Source organism: Gorilla gorilla, chromosome 12 (genome assembly GCF_029281585.2).
Source record: "Gorilla gorilla gorilla isolate KB3781 chromosome 12, NHGRI_mGorGor1-v2.1_pri, whole genome shotgun sequence".
Lineage (NCBI taxonomy): Eukaryota > Metazoa > Chordata > Mammalia > Primates > Hominidae > Gorilla > Gorilla gorilla.
Genome location: NC_073236.2, coordinates 120,238,599 through 120,258,315, shown reverse-complemented (window position 1 = coordinate 120,258,315; position 19,717 = coordinate 120,238,599). Strand labels below are relative to the sequence as shown.

The 19,717-nt window shown below is 43.6% G+C and overlaps 1 long non-coding RNA gene across 1 annotated transcript in view; it reads right to left on the bottom strand.

The window, feature by feature from the left end:
* Positions 1–19,717, bottom strand: part of LOC129531793 (uncharacterized) — a 292,780-nt gene that overhangs the window by 118,654 nt on the left and 154,409 nt on the right. The window contains exon 2 of the long non-coding RNA XR_008677203.2: positions 2,912–2,994. This is a non-coding gene — a long non-coding RNA (uncharacterized lncRNA). The remainder of the gene's footprint in view (positions 1–2,911; positions 2,995–19,717) is intronic.

Here is a 19,717-nt window from a genome sequence, read left to right as displayed (position 1 = left end):
AGCACCCTCAGATACCCAGTCATTTAGTCAACAATCCCATAGTCAACCCCATAGTCAAGAGCTGTTAGGAGCGGGAAGATAGACGTAATAGAATTTTATCCTCCAGAGGTTGCTGTCAGCTAGAGGTGGTGATAGGCATACACATAATCTTGGTCAAAAGTCATACCAAGAAAGAAGGGTAAATAATGCTTTGGCGGCTCAGGAGCTAATGCTTAGAAGTTTTCCTTCCTCCTTAATCAAGCAGTTGTGCTGCAGTAAATAGAGCCCTGGACAGATTTTTCCGTTATGAGTTGACCTCAGGTAAGTTACTCCATTTCTCAGAATCTCAATGTCTTCATTTTTTAAATGGATATAAGAATCCTGCTGGGCTACCTCAAAGGATTGTTGCAAGGTTCTAACAAGAGAGAAAATATCTATTAAATTGTTCAGAACCTGAAAACCCTTAGGCAAAATGCACTCCACATTCTCTCTTTAGGAGAATCCAGTCTTTAAACCTAGCTTCCTGCCACTCAAAGTGTGACCCATAGTCTATGCTGATTTACAGATCTCAAACTCTATCTCAAAAGTTGGAAATCCCAATTTGCAAGATCCTCCAGGTATGCAAATTAAAGTTTGTATTTGTATGCAAGTTAAAGTTTGGCAGCACTCATCTGGGCTGTTCTTAGCATAATGTTATTATAATCTGACAGAGAAGAAAATCGACTTTAGGGCATAGCTGATGATAAGGGAAAAAAAGCAGGGACCAGAGTTGCCCAGGTATGTTTTGGGCTTGCTGCCACTCAAACCAAGCTGGGCCTCCTCAGAACAGAGGATGGGCACAGGAACATTAGCTGCCTGGAGCACTAGATGCAGGAGCCACAGTCTGGGCGACAAATCTAGAACCAGTCTTTGGTGCACAGAAACCTTGGTCCTGCTGGATGCTGCTGCTGCTGCAACATAGACATATGGTCTCCTTATTTCTCAGGTCAGAGTAACACCAGCATAGTTGCATATATCAGCACACTCACAGCGGATTAGCAAACATCTGGAGAGCACAGTCTCCTGTATTTTGCTAGTTTTAGGAGCAAGGAGCACAAGGGGGTTCTCAGAGTGCCTGTGTACAAGCCCAGCCCACCAAAGTGTCAGTGGGGTGGGGCAGTTCCTGGCTGTCAGTAGCCCCATCACTGGCCTCCAAGTGACCATAGCCAACAAATAGACAACAGAGTTGAGAGTCTAGGGCAGCAAGGTCCAGGCGATGCACCATAGAAATCAGGATCTGTCGGGTAGCAACAGCAGTTAGGCCAAAAGGATCCCCCTGGTTCAGTTAGTTTTAGAAACACCACGTTGAACAATGTTAAACTTGTTCCTTTACAGGAGACCAATGCAAGTGTACATCACGAATCTTGAAAAGGAACATATGTAGGCTTTATTTTCTGAGCAGTTTTGATCACAGAACTCTTCTTATCCTACTTTAGATAGAAAGTCTTCAGAGCAGACTCTGAGAAACACTAGCAAAGATGGGAGGCAAGAGAGATCCCTTCAGGGAAGGAAGATGGCCCATGAATGTCTATAGCAGGAGTTCTAAGGGCTTTTTTGTTTAGGGTAATCAAGCGATCAAAGCATATAGATGTTTCCATCAGACATGCCTGCTGTAGTTTGAAGGTTTGTCCCCCTCCAAATCTCATATTGAAATTTGATCCCCAATGTTAAAAATGAGACTAATGGGAGGTGCTTGGATCATGGGGATGGAGCCATAATGAATAGATTAATTCACTCCCTGGAGGAAGGATGAGCAAGGTTTTCACTCTATTAGTTCCCAAAAGAGCTGATCGTTTCAGAGAGCCTGGCACCTCCCCTGTCTCTCTCTTGCTTCCTCTCTTGCCATGTGATCTCAGCACATCCTGGCTCCCCTTCACCCTCCACCATGAATGGAAGCAACTTAAGTCCCTCACCAGATGCCCAGTCTTAAACCTTCCAGCCAACAGAAATGTGAGTCAAATAAACCTCTTTTCTTTATAAATTATCTAGCCTCAGGTATTCCATTATAGCAACATCAAACAGGCTAAGACAAAGCCAAATGCATCAAGGGGTCCGCTATGATAATAACCACCATCAACATGTAATGAACACTCACTGTGAGCTAGGAGGCGCATTAGGAGGCACATTAGGAGTGGGGCTTTATGCACATTGTCTCGCTGAATCCTCTGAACTACTATTTAAGGAAGCTACTACAATTCTTATCCTCATTTTCAGATGATGAAACTAAGGCTTTAAAAAGTCAAATAAGTTGCCTTAAGTCTTACAGCTAGTTAGTGGTACTAGTTAGTGGTAAAGCTGAATTCCGAACTAGATCTGACTTCATACGCCTGTTAAAATGCCATAAAAATTCCTTAGTCCTTGGCACACAGGAAATATTATGCCCCAGGAAAGACTAGTTGCTTAGCTCGTAGGGTCACCTTTGGGGCAGGGAGTCATTTCTGGTGGCTCTGGACAGGACACATGGAGATCAAAGTCCCAGCTGATGTTCAGGGTTCACCGCTCCTTGGTTTTGTGTTTTAGGTTTATCAACCTCATCTTGTCACCATATTTTCATATGGTGACTTCATCAAACTCACCATATGGTGAATGTAAAGACCAGGAAATTCAGGAACACTAGTCATAGAGCTTGTGTCAGTTTGCTGGCATTAATCTCCATCCCTCTACCTCTGTAATTAGCTATTAGTTGGGTGAAATGAGTAACTCCTGTGCCTCACACATCCGTCAAGGCACTATTTTTATGTTTACCAATTACAAACTGGAAAATAGTTTGTCACTCTCAATCAATAAACCTGGTATTTTGCAAGAAAACTACTAAAGCGTTTTTCTCTGTGCAAAAAAAAAGAAAAGAAAAACTTCCAAAGACTTGCCTCAAGCAAACAAACAGGCCACCCACTTTGTCATGAATGAATCCATGGCTTCCATGGGAACTTTTCCTTCTGAGTATAAGAATCGCCTTTCCATATGCCATCTTCATTTCTAGTAGAAGAAGAAAGAAAAAAAAGAAACTCTGAAGTCAGAATATTTCAGATGCAAGAGAGTATTAAAAAAAAAAAAAAAGAAAAGAGAACCATCTGTGAGCAGGCAACAGGTTTTCCTGCCCTGGTTCTGCTACTAACAAGTTGGCGACATCTCCCCTAATAACTCCCCACTTTCTCACCTATAAAATGAGGGGTTGTGGCCGAGTGCGGTGGCTCATGCCTGTAATCCCAGCACTTTGGGAGGCCGAGGCGGGCAGATCACCTGAGGTTGGGAGCTTGAGATCAGCCTGACCAACATGGAGAAACCCGTTCTCTACTAACAATACAAAAATTAGCTGGACATGGTGGTGCATGCCTGTAATCCCAGCTACTTGGGAGGCTAAGGCACGAGAATCACTTGAACCTGGGAGGCGGAGGTTGCAGTGAGCCAAGATGGTGCCACTGCACTCCAGCCTGGGCAAGAAGAGCAAAACTCTGTCTCAAAAAAAAAAAAGAGGGGTTGTGTCACTAATACCTCAGACCTCCAGCTCATGGATTCCATGGTTGGTGGACCATATGATGACATTTTTTACACCAGCCTCAGTGCAGAATACTAGGCAACACAGATCCCCCTGCTTCACCCCAGGGTAATGTCACAGTTTTGATCAGAAGAATCGCAAAACAAGAAGCTTTAACCTAAACCATTTCAGACAGATGAGACTCCAGCCTCCTTTTCAAGTTATTTTAAAAGGGTATCCCAAATACTGTACAATAGTCTTAGTGTCTAAATAGCATTCATGGTCTGCAAGTTCCTCTTTGTCTGTGGTCTAAATTTTTCTACTAAAGTAAAAAATTAAGAACAGCTTTCCATTATATTGTGGGTCATGAAATTATTTATGTTTGGTTATAGTTAATAAATTGCTTTCCAATCTGTTACTGTCTTATTTCATTTGTATTATTAATTTTAAAATTATTAATTATTTTAAACATGGACAAAAGTGTCTTAGTCCACTCAGGCTGCTATAACAAAATACTATAAACAGAGTAGCTTATAAACAACTGAGTACCATACCATAAACTGAGTAGCTTATAAGCAAATTTATTTCTCACAGTTCTGGGGGCTAGGAAGTCCAAGATCAAGGTACCAGCACATTTGGTGTCTGGTGAGAGGTCTCTTTCTGGTTCACAGATGGTGGCTTCTAGCTGTATCCTCCCATGATGGAAGGAGCAAGGCAACTCTCTGGGGCCTCTTTTATAAGGACACTAATTCCATTCACAAGGGATCTGACTTTATGACCTAATCACCTCCCAAAAGCCCTATCTCGTAATACCAACTTATTGGTGATTAGGTTTCAATATATGAATTTGGGGGTGACACTAACATTCAGACTATAGCAAAAAGTGTTGGAAATAATGTAGCAGAGACCTGTATACCCACTTCCCAGATTTCATACATATTCATATTTTTTCAGTTTTTGGTAAATTAAAAAGAGCAATTGTTTTTAAAAGATATAAAACACTACAAATATAGTTAGCAACCCCCCGACTCCTAATCCTCTCCCTTTCTTCATCTGCAAAGGCAACCACTATTAGAAATTGTTCTGTGTGCCTCTCAGGCAGATTTTTATACTTTTACCACATATGTATACACACAGTAATATAAAGCACTGTTTAGAAATTTTAAATGGATAGAAATGGTACCATATTGAATACATCATTTTAAAAATTGTGTTTTTTCTCAATGAATGTTCTTAAGATTCATCAGTATAGAATGTATTTTTATATAATTAAGTTGATCCCAAGGTTTTTGCTATTATAGGCGATGTTACTATAGACTAGGAACATACTTGTTAATGTACTTTTCACAAATATAGGACATTTCTCTAAGACATACACCTAGAAGTACTTGCACTAAGGTATACTTTTACCAGCACTGTATAATTTCCTCATTTTCTTTCCTTTTTTTTTTTTTTGGACAGAGTTTTGCTCTTGTTGCCCAGACTGGAGTGCAATGGCGCAATCTCAGCTCACTACAATCACCGCCTATCAGGTTCAAGCAATTCTCCTGCCTCAGCCTCCCCAGTAGCTGGGATTGCAGGCATGCCACCACACCCGGCTAATTTTTGTATTTTTAGCAGAGACAGGGTTTCACCATGTTGGCCAAGCTGGTCTCAAACTCCTGACCTCAGGTGATCCACCCACCTCAGCCTCCCAAAGTGCTGGGATTACAGGTGTGAGCCACTGCCCCCTGCCAATTTCCTCATTTTCTACATCTTTCTTTGTAACACTTGGTTGTGTCAGACTTTTCCATTTTTTCCAAATGGATGAGTGTTAAATGGCATTTATTGTTTTCCTTCATTCTCATGAGTTTGAGCATCTTCTTGTATTTTTACTGGACAGTAATGTTTTCTGTGAGTTGCCGAACAAAATTAGTTGATTATTTGTATTCAGCTACTTTTCTCACTCTTGAGCTACTGTTCTTGCCGTTACTGATTTGCAGGAACTTTCTAATATGTTTCAGATACTAGTCCTTTGTTAGCATATGTGGTGAAAACATCTCCCATCCTATAGCTTGTCTTTCCCTTTGTCTGTGGTTTCTTTTCTCATGCAGAAGTTTGTAATTTTAATATAGGCAAATGTATCAATTAATTGCTTTATGATTTGCTTTCTCTGTGTTTTGTTCAAGTATTCCATCCCTTTCCTGGGGTCATAAGTACATCCTCCTAGCCAATCTCACATAGCCTATATGGTCTCAGTGTCCACCAACTTTCCTCTTCAGTTCTTTTAAAAAATCACAAGATTATTTGGACTATTACAAATTAATGTACGATTATTCCAAAACACCTAGGAAAAGCAGAAAAAACAAATCAGTACATTATCCTCTAAACTTCGTTTTTCCCATCTGTAAGATAAGAACAACAACAATTACTGCATTTGGGTTGTTTGCATCCCAATTATATCAAAATTCTCATGTCAGGCCTCTAGCTGGCAAAAAAAAAATATATATATATATATATATTTTCTTAAATAGTCCTGTGTGCCCCTGCACTATTATATACCAGTGTGCAAAAAATCCTGTGGAAATGAAGGAGCAGAGCTGTGGACCTTGACTTATTGACTCAAGCCTGAGTGATGGACAGGATCCCAGCAAGACGAATTCCATGAAGTCAGTAAAGCTGCTACCAAACCATAGCAACACCCATTCTAGGTTGTGCTCCAGTAGTACCTGGACTTCTTCCTTTTATAACCACACACTATTTAGACAGTGCCTAAAAGGGCATGGAAACTACTTGGAGAACAAAAGCCACCAGCTGACCTCATCCTCAATACTTCCCTGGTCAGAGGAGTTAATTAGCCAAAGGGAAAACAATCGACTTTTTTGGTATTATATAATTCCATTGTATTTTTGCCAGGTATCAGATTTCACCACCCACCACCATGGTGTCACGTCATGAAAGAACTTATTGTTAAACACACAGAACAAGGCGAGCTCATAACTTTGCAAGAAGTATAATTCCACATTTTTTGTCTCATTGCAATTGAAATCTTCAGGTCAATAGGTAATTACATTAACACAACATGTCCTATTTCAAATGAACACTGCTCACGTTGAGAGGGCCCTCGCCTGAAGAAAGACTATTTTTAGGAAGCTTGGCAAAGAAAATTGATGTTTTCAGCCCAAACATGCACTGCCAAATAACTAACTCCACCAAATTCCTTCTTACCAAAAAGGAAAAAAAGCAACTAAATAATAAAATCTTCCTTTTCACTCTTTTGGGAATTATCTTCCCATGTCTAACTCCCTTCAGCTTTCAGAATCACCTTCACAGAACTGTGAGCAAAGCTTCCTTGTAGGATTGTGAAATTTGAAAGACAAATGGGAGCTCATCTGATTAGAAACTCTCATCCTTCCATGCCTTGGAGGAATCACAGAACTTTTTTGTTTAAAGTGAAAATCTGATTAGAGAAGGACTGCATTTACGTTCAAGGACCCCAGAGCTATGGACTTTAGATGAAGTAAAATCTCAAACTGTTCTCGGACACACTAAAAATCCTTTAAAACATAAAAAGTAAACCCTTCTATGCACCCTATATAGTTGTGCAAAAATAATCTTTATGATACTTTTAAAATAACTGAAGAGGAAAAATGGTGGACACTGAGACCATATAGTCTACGTGAGATTGGCTAGGAGAATGTACTTATGCCCCCAGGAAAAAGGACTACTTGTATATTATGTCCGTAAAGATTATTTGGACTATTATGAAATTAATGTACCATTATTCCAAAAGATCCAGGAAAAGCAGAAAAACAAGTCAGTACATTATTAGACCACTTTAAAAATAATTATTATTACCCTTTCAGGAAACTATAGCACCTAGCACAGAAAGACAGCGAGAGAGAGAAAACTAAAGTTTAGCGAGTATCTACTCCAGCCTCTCCAAAATCCACAGACTGTCTTTCAAGATTCTCCATAATTTGACCCTAGCCTATCTTCCCATACTTAAGCTGTACTCTATCCTATCTGATCTGTCTGGTCATCACTGGCCTTTTCTCTTTCTTATGCCTAGATGAATCTTACTGATCTTTTAAGGCCCAGATAAAGTCCCAGGTCATCTATTAATAGCAAACCATCCCTGACAACTTAGCTTCTTTGTTTGTCATCAGTATTTACTAACCACACCATCCTATCAACAATTACCTTGTATTATTAGTCTTCATGTATGCATTTCTGTTTTATATTCCCAACTAGACTTTAAACTTATCTTGAGGAAGGCTAGGCCTGGCTCTTCTTCCCTCTATACTTTATACTTCCTCAAGGGCACTATAGCATAATCTTCAAGAGAAGGGTTCTGTAGTTAGAAGGCCCATGTTCTAATTCTGGCTCGAAAGAAACAAAGTTGAGTTCCAAAGTCCTCAACATGTAAACACTTTGGAATCATATAAGGCAGAGTAAATCCTTCTTGCTCGATAGCTTCAAAGACACTGTTGTGGGCCTGGTGCAGTGGCTCACACCTGTAATCCCAGCACTTTTGGAGACCAAGGTAGGCAGATCACCTGAAGTCAGGAGTTCAAGACTAGCTTGGCCAACACGGTGAAACCCCATTTCTACTGAAAATACAAAAATTACCTGGGCATGGTGACGGGCACCTGTAGTCCCAGCTTCTTGGGAGGCTGAGTCAGGAGTACCGCTTGAACCCGGGAGGTGGAGGTTGCAGGGAGCCGAGATCGCACCACTGCACTCCAGCATGGGTGACAAAATGAGACTCTGTCTCAAAAAAAAAAAAAAAAAAAAGCACTTGTGTTATTTGTGTTATTCTCCCTGTATCTGCTCAGTATAATAAGGGATGGTCTAACGAGATTCCTGAGTGAGTATCCACAAAGAAGGTGGTCATGGAGGTAGATTCTTAAAATATCCCTTATTTACAAAATTATTCTACATGAAAACAATTCCCTGAATTTGCAAATAAATTGTTATGCATGATTGAAAGCAAACACCCAACCTTCAAACTTAAAACGGGAAAAGTGGTTCATATATTCACTCTCATAAGAGAAGCAGCAATTAACTTTTAAAAAAATACCTATCCTGGTTTTTATCTGAAAACCAGACATTTGAAAACAGTCAATGACTTTTAGCTTTCCAGAGCATTTTGGCTTGATTATTCAACTTCAGGAAGCAAAGATTTAAAAAAATCTTGCCATTCGTATATTTTAAGAGCCGCTGACACCTAATGGAAGGTTTTGAAAGAACATGTGGTTTCTGGGAAAGTGTGATACCAGTGGGCAGTTCTTCTCTCCAAAGACCTTCTATCATTTCTATCCAAGAGAGTTGTCCTGGAAGCTGACCCCAACGACGCAGTAGGGGTTCCAGAAAGCTCTGGTCTCACGAGTCTGGAGATAAAGATGAATGGGACTGCAAGAATTAATATTTGTGTGGAATTTTTCTACCTTACATTGTTTTCCTAGTTGCTTAGAGGTGGCTTTTGCAGGCCTTGAATGGAGAGAAGATGCCTGTTTGGGGCGCCCCAGTCGAAAAGCCTGATTAGTAATGGCCGGACCTGAGAACAGCTTTCCACAGGAAGTCCGCTTTGCCTCAGCGTTGGAAATGAGTGTGGCGCCTGCTATAGCCAAGTGTCCCTGCAGGACCCCACTGGGAAATCATTTGAGTTTTACGAGGTTAGCTGCAGTTTTTGTGTAAACAACATAACGTTTTATGGTGGGAAACCTAGCCCTTTGCTTTTTATGTAAAAGCATCGATTAAGGCTTTTTTAATGTTTGAAATGTAAAGAAGTGTGAAAAACTAATGTTGTTTCAGAAATGGTCCAAGGAAAAAGATAATGCAGTAGCTACAAGTTTAATGACCTTTCTCATAAAATTATGTGGGGGATTTGTGATAAGCATGGTAATAAAAATGGTTTTGTTGCCTCTAATTCTCCCGGCTGTGGATTAAATGTTTTCTAATGGATAGTACAACTGCTGTCTATATTCATTATTTATTCCATCACTAATTTATTTCCAGAAGGAATAACAGTAAATTCAGATATTAATTAAAATATTTTAAATAGCAAGATTTCTTTTATTTTGTGATTTTTTTAAATGAGGATTTTTTTAATTGGTTTGTTACCAAAATTACCTTTTGTAAAAGACCACTTAAGTAAAAACCAAATTCAAATGTCAGATACATGTTATACATTTATCAAAACCCATGAAATAAACAACACCAAAAGTGAACTTTCATGTAAACTACTGACTTTGGGTGATAATGATTTGTCAACGAAGGCTCATCAGTTGTAACAAATGTACCATTATGGTGACCCAAATTGATAGTGGGGAAGGATGTGTTTGCAGGACAGAAGGTTATGGGAGCTTTCTGCATTTTCTGCTCAATTTTGCTGCAAACTCAAAACTGCTCCAAAAAATGTCAGTCGATTTAAAACATTCATCACAGAATGTAGTGCGTGTTAGTGCCTAGGGTTAATTTCATTTTCTGGCTATCTGTGGTTGAAGCCTAAACTTCTGTTTATACCTTTGTGATGTGTTTCAAGTTTTTCTAAAATGCATTAGCCCTGGTGCTAGGCATGGTGGCTCCCACACATGAGTACAGGGGACTCATTTTCCCCAGAGTCCCACAAATAGGACTAGGGACAAAGAAGGAGATTGTCCTGACGATGATGCCCCCAAGGAGGCATACCCTGGATATTGCTTTCCAGACTAATCCTTTGGCATAGGTGTACTATGTTGCTTTTTCTTTTTTCTTTTCTTTTCTTTTTCTTTTTTTTTTTTTTTTTTTTGCCTTTTTCTTGTAAATGCTGTGGTTGGAGAAAAAAGGAGAAACCCCAGTTGACCTTTTCTGAGGGCTGCTGGTTCTTGAGTCTCTGGTAATTAAGTCCTGACCTTACCAAGGGTTTAGCTGCGTATGATAACGTGTGACCATTATCAAACTGACCAGCTTTATCCTCAGGTTTTCATACAAGAAAACAATATTTCAAAGGTGAAAGCAATTACTGGGATTTTCAGAACACTTTTTATCTAAGGCTCATGAGCATGTTAGGGCAGAATGTGATTGTCTGCTGTACTTTAGGCAGCACTGATTGGCAAAGGAAAGGATGGGCCAGGTGAATGGTGCCCTGCAGAGAGGACTCTTATATGAAGAAGATGCCTATTTCTTCCAAACCTGGCAGAGCAGATGGGAAATCTCTAGGAATAAGATGCAGCAGGATGGACGCAGAGAGGGATCCTGCTGTGGTCACTCAAGTCCTCAACACACTCTGGCATGCATCCTCCTTCCTCAAAGAGCACTCAGCGTTCGGCCCATGGTTAACAGAAACTTCCTGATGCATGCCTTTCCGTGACAAGATCAGGGGATATCAGGGTGATGGCAACACTGAAGGATGATGGGGCATCGCATCGGTCTATCAGTATGGTTATTTGTGTCTTCGTTCATTCAGTGTGCCATGATCCAAGTTATGCTGGGAATACAAATTCAAACAGGACATGCAACCACGTTCAGTCAGTTTACAATCTCACTTTATACATCACCCGTCTTGAGAGAAGCAGAAAGAAAGCAGACATATCTTCACCAGGCTCAGTTCCCGTGTTCTGCCAGAATGCACAGCTGCCGCCCTGTCTGCCCTGTTGCTCTGCCTTTGACCTCAGGGCTGACCTGCAGAGACCACACTTATTAAAGGAGGCCGGTCATTTACTCCTGTTCTTGCCGCATGTTGGCCTGTTATGGGCCGACACTGCAGAATTACATGTGGTGTTTTATGAGATGATCAAGTGTCAAGTAGCAATGGAGTGAAAGCTGCCATACAGATTCTGACACAGGCCACAAAGCAGGGGTCCTCAGAGCCTTCCCGGTCCTAGTGACGCCACTGGCTGCTGCCCGGGGTGCCCTCATTCGTGACCAAATGTAAGATCATTGTGTTTTTGCCATGGTCCCCCCAAAAACTTAAAACCTTAGCACAATTCAATTTCTATATCCTTCACTTTTTCTTTCATTAAAGGAAAATCACTTCCCTAGAAAAATAAAAACAAAAGAACTTAGCATTTTTTAAATGAAAAGGAGAACATTTTTTTAAATGAAAGGGAGGCAATTTTTTAAAATGAAAGAGAGATGACAGAGATAGAGACAGGTTCCCTCCTACCTCTCAAGCTAAGAGTAAAATCTGGGACTTTCAAAAAGGTATGACTCTTAGAAACTGATTAATTTTTAGATCTTAAAAAGCCATACGGTCTCTTTAAAGAGCAATGAAAGCCTGATTCAAGTTGTTAAATTTTATGTTGTGTGTAATGTTGTAATTGATGTCAAACCTTTCACATTTTCTTACCACTGACATTGGACAGTCTACTCCACTCAAGGGCTCAGTTACCGGAGTTGAGATTAAGTAACCTAACCAGGAAATAAGGGCAGAATGGAATTTTATTACATGGAATTGAGAAGTTCAAATGCAAAATAATTAAGTCTGAGCCAAATATAGCCATTCTCTCTCCCATCAGTTTATTTTGGTGGATAATTGGCTGTATTCGGTATTTCACTGAGCTGCATATAAAACTTTATTGCCCTTGTAAAGTGCATGCTGTGAATTCTGATGCTTCTGTGTGTTTGGGGGAACATAATTGTTCCCTTTGCAGAATAGCATGGCTTACCTAGGTCCTGTTACCAAAGTAGGCTTCCAAGACGCCTGCTGCTGAAAGTCCCAGTGCTGGGATGTGTATGAGGAGCTCAGATCAAAGCTGAAGAAAGAGATGTGTAACAATTGGGAAAATAGCCCCCTGAACCTCAGAACACATTAAATGCAAAGAAAAAGACACAGGTCCTATTGGATATGTCTCTGGCAAGTTACTGCTGGGTTAAGGCTTTTGCATTTGTTGAGGGCTTACAATAAGTTAGTCCACACTGAGTGGCTCATCAGGTCTCAGTGATTGTGACGAATCCATTCTGTATTAGCATGTGGGGTCTTTTTCGAGGCAGTCTCTCCCCTTCCCTCCATCCTCAGAGACAGAGGCTGTTTGTATACTGTGAAGGCCTGCTTTACTGTGCATCTGAGACCATAGGAGCAATATGGAATTGACCTAATTAGGATTCTTTTCTGGGAAAAACAATACACAGCTACATACGGTTTCAGTCACATTCCAAGTGCTTTCCTGTTCTTTCGACTCCAACAATATGGCAGCGTGTGATGGGTGGGAGGGAGACTGTGATCAGAGGCTGCTGCTTCAGGAACAGCCCAGATGGTGGAAGGTGAGGCTGGGGGAGGGTGGGTAGCTGCATTGATGATGTAGGCTTAGGCTGTGTACAGCTCTGGGACCACAGAGCCTCCAAGACTGAACCAGGACTTCTAGCCCAAGGCTAGAATATATAAGGAGGCCCATTTACCATCATAGTCAGCAGGCCACACGTTCAAGCTCCATGTGCATCCCCACAAACAGCCACCCCTTGAGCCCACCTGGGGCCTAGGGTTTCACATATCAGCAGCCAGGTCTGCCCTCCCAAGGAGAGGACCACACAGGCTCTGGAGGTGGACTCAAGGCCACTGCAGCAGAGAATTCCAATGTCTTAGGAACCCAAAGCATGGGAGGGTGGAGTGGGACCAGGTTTAGGATGAACACATTCCATCATCCTGAAAGACTCTTTGTCCTAGGAGCGAATGGTCAGACAAGGGTCCAAGTGGAGTCCTCTAAAATGCATTGCCTTGGACAGCGTAGTACTGGCTGGAGCTGCCTTGCTTTAGATCATGCAGGGCTTCTCCCAGGTCCCCTCTTCAAGGGAAATTAGACGTCCTGGCTTTGAATCTTAGCTCTGTTCCTCTCTAGCTGGTTGCCTTGGGGAAGGCATTTAACCTCTCTGAGCCTACCTCCTTATATGCAGAGAGTATTTAACTGTCCATTACGGTGGATCTCAGAAAGCTCACAGGAGTGGAAGGACGTGGTGGGTCATAAAGGGCTCTTTATAAATGGGACGAGCCATGTGATGCTCCCTGCCCTAGTTGGAAGAAGGTAGGTTCTTGGGATAGATTAAGAATGAGTCACACAACTGTCCCCTTCTCACCTACACCCAGGCCACAGTGGGATGAGGAGGGAAGAAGCAATCTTAGTATTGTTACAACTGGAGCCATGGCTGCAAAAGTCCCAGAGAAACATTTTGAGCCTGTTTTCCTAGTACACGTCATCCCATCAACCTAACCCCCAGCAGAGATTCTCTCTGCCTCTGGGCTGGCCTCCATAAGAGCTGCAGGGCAATGAGTGCAGGGTTCCAGAGCCTGCACTTTGAATTTTCCAGCTGGGCACTGACTAGACACACTTCAGAAGCAGAGAGGTACTCAGGTCTAATCGATCCATCTGCAAACCTCTCTAAGGCAGCAAGACTGGCCATCCTTTTTTAAACCTTGATTGTCACCCCAAGTGAATTCTCTGCTACAGGAGACGATCTCCCCAGATAATCTGGCTAGGGCAACAGACAGTGGTCCCAGGGGGAAAAATAAGCCCTGCAGTACAGATCTGGAGCCTGTCAGCCCCCACAGGAGTGGAAGTACCAAGAATGGCTAACTACACACCCATGTCATCAAACATGGTTCTCAATGGACTGTTGAGGGCACTCAGTGGACACAGAGCCATTTATCAAGGTCAGAACCCAGGCCAAGAATGTGGGTACCTACGATAGGCATGGAGAGGTGAGAGAGTTCAGGAATTCCAGGAAGCTGTTTTGGGCATGGTGTAGAGCCAAGGGCAGTTTCTGACTGTCTAGACAGTCTTATGAGGAAACTGAGCAACAACAAGGCACAGTATGGCCCTGATATCTGGCCAGCAACTCCATCCTGGGGCATTGAATATAGGGCTGGAAGTGGAAGCTAGGGTCCCGTTTCTCCTTTTGATGAATCCCTCAGAGGTAATACATGGCCATGGAATTAGCAGACCCAGAACGGTGCTTTTTGTCTTGTTCTACTGCACTAGGGCCTCTTGTTTGTGAATTATTTAACCTTCTGTGATCCTCCTAAGAATGTCACCATCTGAGTGTAGGTACGGGCCTTTTTATTCAGAACCTCATGGTAAGGAGAGGTAGCTTTGGAATGGGGTTTCTTAACTTTAGCACTACATTTGGGGCCAGATAATGCCGTTGTGGAGGCTGTCTTGTGCATTGTAGAACGTTTAGCAGCATCTCTGGCCTCTGCCAACTAGATGCCCACAACACATCGCCCCTCCCTCCACAATATTCTGACAACTAAAACTGTCTCCAGACATTGCCAAATGTACCCTGGGGAACAAAACAGCCCCTGGATGAGAGCCACTGCCTTAGACAAATACAGATAGAAACTGAGATGACAGAGCAAAAGGGGACTGCTGGCCTCAGGGCCCCTCTGACCGATGTAAGATTGCTCAGGCAAATTCTCACACCAGCGAGCTCTAAGGCCAAGGGAAAGGAGGGCAAAGGCCACCGGGGCTCATGCACTGACAACAACCTACACTAATGCTCCCTGAGGGCCGCATGCTCCCAGCAGTGTGCTGAGCTTCTTACATGAATCATCTCTTTGACTCCACAGGAACCAGTGAAGCAGCCACAAATATCATCCTTAGCTTGTAGGCAGGGAACCTGCGACTTAATAAAGGACAAATGACTTACTTAAGATCAAACAGCTGGCTGGCACTAAGCCAAGATTTGAACTCAAGCCAACTCAGTCAGGACCTGCACTGTTTACATCAACCCAATGACAATCTTAGTATTAAAGACAGTGACAATCTCCCAGCTGCGGGCTTAGGGGAGACATTGGACAGAATGAAAAGTAACTCCATATAGGTGATTCTGTCTGATCCTCACAAACCCTCTGTAAGGTAGCAAGGTGAGAGGGAGGTCTCCGGGGCACAGAAAGCACAGCTCTTCTTGGCCTTCCCCAGCCCAAGTAGGGAAAATAGTCAAAATCCAAGTTTCACTCAGTAGGTCTCTTCCAAAGCCACAGCTTTATCTAAAAACCACAGCCTGCTCAAAACACCTTTGCCTGAGTGCCTATACGTGAGATCCCAGGCTTACAGCCTTAAAGACAGAAAGAGCCTCTACCCCAAGCCTAACTCACCATCCTTCGACGCCTGCAGATTCCATGAAAACAAAACAAATATTGAATGCACAACTTTTTTTTCTTCCTTTGAAAAACAAAATGTCAGCAGCTCAGCACCGGATCCCAGGAACGCTTCAATCACATTCCAGAATTTGTTCATCATGAGGGGTTCAGGGATGGAATTCATGGAGGAATGTTTTTTCCTTTCCCCTTGCTTAAAGGATCTGAAGAGTTATTAAAAACAAAAGACGACAGAATTTCAAAAGTACATTGACAGCATCCCTTTAAAAACACACCCAAGCCTGAGATGAATGCTACAATGACAAGATACTGTACTGATTAATTATTAAAAACACATTTTGTGTGGTTTGACAGCTATGCCAGAGCAGTCTGCCTCATAGTGATTAAACCTCCATAAATGTGGTTCCAATAATGAGCTGGTACTGCATTATCAGACAATGGTGGCCTGAGTAAATCTTAATTAGTTTTGTCTTTTGAGACCTTCATTTAAATTCAAAGTCATACAAATGTTGTTCCTGAACCGAGCGACCCTCCTACCCACTATGGGCTGACACCCCCAGCCCCATGACACTCAAAAGTTCCTGGACAGAGGAGCTGGCATAGAGGATAGCTCGGGGGCGTGGGGTAGGGGGGGTACAAAACGTGGAACTGGGGCACCCACAGCTTTTCTGGGAAGCTTGCATCCAACAGACAGAGACAGCTTTCTTCCAACTGCGAGGAAGGAGAGCCTCCCTAGGCCAACGGCTAGACATTTGGGTAAAAAAATTATTGCTGAAATGTGGAGCCCTGGGAACAACAACGACAACAACAACAAAAACAAAACAAAACAAAAAACGTGGATTAAAAGGAAGCGGCTCCCTGTGAGCTTGAAGTGAGGAGTGCGAAGGTGGCGGTTTGGAAGAAGTCTCTGGGCAGATGGATGAGCAGGCGATGGGGCCAGCCACCCAGACTGGAGGCTTTTCAGGGCAAACAAACTGGCCAGGGCATACAGCCTTGCTTCAAAAGGCCTACAATTACTCGTTTTATTGCTCAGAGTTACAAGATGATTGTATCTCAAAAGAAGGTGACAGCGAGTTAACAGATCTGTCCCTGAGGGTGACTGGACCAGACCTAGAGACTCCCTTCTCCAAACAGAGATGCAGGCACAATTAGGTACTTTCAAAATGAGACAGTTCTCTGCTTTGGGAACCCAGTAGAAGGCCGTTCAACGCACTGCACATTTTGGTACTAATTAACTCCTAATTTGGGAAAGGGAAAAAAGGGGTGTGTCTCTTTCAAGAATTTCTCCCTCTGGAGATGGCATCTCTGAGCAGCAGCATTTGGCAGTAAAACACAACAAATGTCAGAGCAGAGTGGCTGCGGGGCTTGGGGATTTACGACTGGGTTCCGGAATGCTGTTAGAGCCCTAGCCAGAGACTCTGATTTCAGATTGGGACAGATTTGGGTAATTAGGCAAAGTCAGCGAGCCCTGTCCCGGGAGGCAAGAAGCCTGGGACCCACCTCTGCCGCTAGCCTGTTGTATGAACCTGGGCAAGTTCCTTCCCTTCTCTGGCCTTCCATTCACCTCTATCAAAAATAAAAGCGTGGGATTCATGATCTCTAAGGATACTTCCAGCCCCAAAAGTCTATGATTCCAAGACTCTAAAAAGTAGCAGACATTTACCCTAATACATACACACTCTAAAATCAATGGGACGCAGAAGTCAGTGATAAGAGATGACCATTAGAGAGTAGGTCAATTAGAGGATCCAAGAAACAATCCCTGACCAAGTGACACTGCTTTTATCCTCACTGCATTTAGCATCGTCGTGAGTCATTCTTCCTCACCATAAGCCTTCCTTGGCGTGGAGCAGAGTCCACCATCTGTGCAGAATAGCCTAGGGCTCCTCACCACTTCTCAGCCCACGCAAAGATCATTCTCCAAGAGCGTCTGTTCTTTGGAGAAGGCACCTGGAACCCTTCTATCTGATCATCTCTACCCTCAGTGGTGAAGTTCCAGTTCCCATTATGAGCAGCATGTCTTGCAGGGTCTAGAAGATGCAGCAAGTCTTGCTACCTTGCTTCAGGTTAGCACACTGGCAGGTTAGCATTGGCACGGTGCCCTGGTGCCCAGCACCAGCCAGCTAGCGTTTGTGCCGCTTTACGACTGCCCTTGCCCCGAAGAAAGTCCAGGCCTGGCCATTTGCTCCAGAAGCTGCCACGAATTCAGAGGAAGGACTGCACTTCCACTAGGCACCAACAACTGCAAGTTTCAATATGCTGAAGTGGCTCGGGAAAAAAATGGCACTTCTTTCCCAGATATACAATTCAAGTTTTTCTACTCCTCCCCTTTCTTCTTTTTTCTAGAAAACAATACTTGTCTTTCCTATAACGGTTCTGTTTTCTGAGAGTTATGACACAAATCACTCCTCTGGCGTTTCTCAACCATGTGTTGTTGTTGTTATTATTATTATTATTATTATTATTATTATTTACTATCTCTGTCCCCCACAGTAGCAGAAAGCAAGTCTGCCTTGATTACTGCTCTCTCCTCCATCTCTAGTACAGCTTTGGGTTCATCACGGTGCTTAGGGAACACTGCAGATGAACACTGCAGAGTTCCAGGCTCCAGGCTGTTGGTGCTAATGGAGCTCTGAGGAGTGAGAACAGAGGTCAAGGAAGCCATCCTGGGAGGTAGCCTGCAGTTGGATTTTAAAAACCTGCCACACTTGGAGGGGCGGAGAAGAGCTTCAGGTAATCTATGGCGTGCCCCCCAAATGCCTCTCTGATGAGGATGCTCCAGTGGTTGCCTGGCCCCTGGACAGTCAGTGGGAAGACGCCACCTACAGGTGAGTTGGGGGAAGCACCAGGACACAGAGCCGGTCTCCCCAGCCATCTAAAAGGTTTAGTCCTTCCTATAACTGGCTGACAGATCTGCTCAGGGCCCCGGTTTCCCATTTCCACTAAAATCTTCCATGCACAATACCTTTTATCTCTCCTGGACACACCAGCTCACTCCTTGTTGAGTAGCTTTTTTCTCCCCAATCTTCTAAATAAAACCTGCAGGTCTTGCCAAGTGTTTACTCTATCATGCAATATTTAGCAACATGAGGGCCACAAATGGATCACAAATTGTGGAAATATTATAAGTTTGCTTTCAAATTCTAGAAGTATTTTCCAAATCACGCCCTTCTCCTCTCTCTCTCTCTCTCTCTCTCATGTAGACACATCATCAACCCCCTGACAATTTTGGCAGGGCCATCCCCAGCTGCCCTGGTTATAACAGAAGGCTGAGCAAGCAGTGCTGAGGGCATGTGGCTTTGGGTGGAGACCCCCATCAAAAGCTTGATGACAGGTGTGTCACTGCCTGGCACCCCGAGGGAGTGGTGTGTGCAGTCGTGTGGAGAGTATGGCATTGGGGGAGCCTACCTGTGAGGTGTGTGCTGGCTGGAAGTTGAGAGGCAGTGACCCAATGTAAGTGGGAGCGTGGGTATGGTGTGTGGGAGGACCCGTGCTATGGAGGGATGTGTGGTGAAGTGTGTGGTGTGTGCTGTGGTGTATGTGTGTGACCATGCATGTGCATCAGGCCGGATGTGTTTGCGTGTGAATGGTGTAGTGAGTAACTGAGGTTTGTGTGTGAGGCGGGGCGGGGGGGGGGGGGGTGCGGGGGCGAGTAAGGAGGGCACAAGGAAGGGAAAGTGTGCATCGGAAAGCAGCTCCAGGGCGGCCAGGTCTCGGCTCTGAGGCCATCTCCAGGAGCAGGATTGCTGCTTACTCTGGGGAAGCCCAGGACTCCTGCCGTTGGTGGAGCAGCCTCAACCCCAGCCTCGAGTCTACAGAACTGTGCCCTGTGGCTAAGGAAGCTCAGTGTCTGTTGCCAGATGCCTGTGCCCAAGGAGACTGAAGCAAAACAATGAGACAAAATGTTCTTGTTGCTTTTAGGCAGCAACGATTATTCTGGACCAAGGGCCTGGGTAAGACGCTGGAGTCCTTGGCCCAAGTGAGGTTTGTGGCTGAATCATGTGTAGCTTCAGTGTCTAGGGTCACACACGCTCTCATAATGACCTCAGCCCAAGGGAGACATAGTCCACCTTCCCAACCAACTGACAGTCCTTTGCTGCTGCCCAGAGACGACGGCTCTGTGGCAGGCTGCCCAGGAGCCCATGCTAAGGTCAGTGCTTCTGTCAAGAGCT